This window comes from Zootoca vivipara, chromosome 1, assembly GCF_963506605.1.
Source record: "Zootoca vivipara chromosome 1, rZooViv1.1, whole genome shotgun sequence".
NCBI lineage: Eukaryota > Metazoa > Chordata > Lepidosauria > Squamata > Lacertidae > Zootoca > Zootoca vivipara.
In genome coordinates this window covers 79,103,941-79,104,480 of record NC_083276.1, presented here as the reverse complement: position 1 = coordinate 79,104,480, position 540 = coordinate 79,103,941, and positions in this window count along the sequence as shown.

Genomic DNA, 540 nt, shown 5'->3' with positions numbered 1-540 from the left:
TGTCTAGGGCAGTGGTTCCCAATTGCGTAACCCACCCAAGGGGTCTGTGGCACCATCCACATAACAAAAGCTACCACAGAGATATCAAAATTCTCAAAAGGGGTCCATGGTTTGGCTTTTGAAAAATGCAGGGGGGGGCAGAACTTAGCTAATTGGGAACCACTGGTCATTTAGGATATCTAGAAATGTTATATCTTTCTCATTACTGGAACCCACACCTGCCCAGTCTGTGTGAGAGTAACTGAAGTAACCCATTCCTACAAAATAAAAAAATTCCTTCAGTAGCACCTTAAAGACCAACTAAGTTTTTATTTTGGTATGAGCTTTCATGTGCATGCACACTTCGTCAGATACACTTGAAACAGAAGCAACCAGACTCTTATATACAGTGAGAGGGTGGGGTGGGGGTGATGGGAATGGGTGATGGGCTGTAGGAGTGGTAAACCTGTTGATGGCTGTTAACGACTGCTGATGACTGCAATAGGTCCTGCGGGGGGAAAGCAAGGGCTGAGGCTAAAGAAAGCTTGATCATGCATAAAG